The following is a 279-nucleotide window of genomic DNA, read 5'->3' as shown; positions in this document are numbered from 1 at the left end:
CTTATTGCAGGCGCAGAGGGAGGAAACTGAGACCAAGTGGTCACAGACATATCCTCCACCAAAAGCATCTGAGGAAGTAGACTGAAGCCTAGGGAAGTTCCTGCTGCCAACTTCCTTCTTTCAGTGAGTCTCAAAGGTGCTATAAGAGCTCTCTACAATTATCATCATCATCATTATATCCAACTGCATTTGAGGGAGTAGACTAAAGCTTAGGAAAGCTCCTGTTGCCAACTTCTTTCTTTCAGAGAATCTCCAAGGTCCTACAATATCTCTCTACAT

This window comes from Sceloporus undulatus, chromosome 4, assembly GCF_019175285.1.
Source record: "Sceloporus undulatus isolate JIND9_A2432 ecotype Alabama chromosome 4, SceUnd_v1.1, whole genome shotgun sequence".
In the NCBI taxonomy this organism is placed as follows: domain Eukaryota; kingdom Metazoa; phylum Chordata; class Lepidosauria; order Squamata; family Phrynosomatidae; genus Sceloporus; species Sceloporus undulatus.
The sequence above is the reverse complement of the archived record's forward strand: the minus strand, read 5'-3'. Positions refer to the sequence as shown.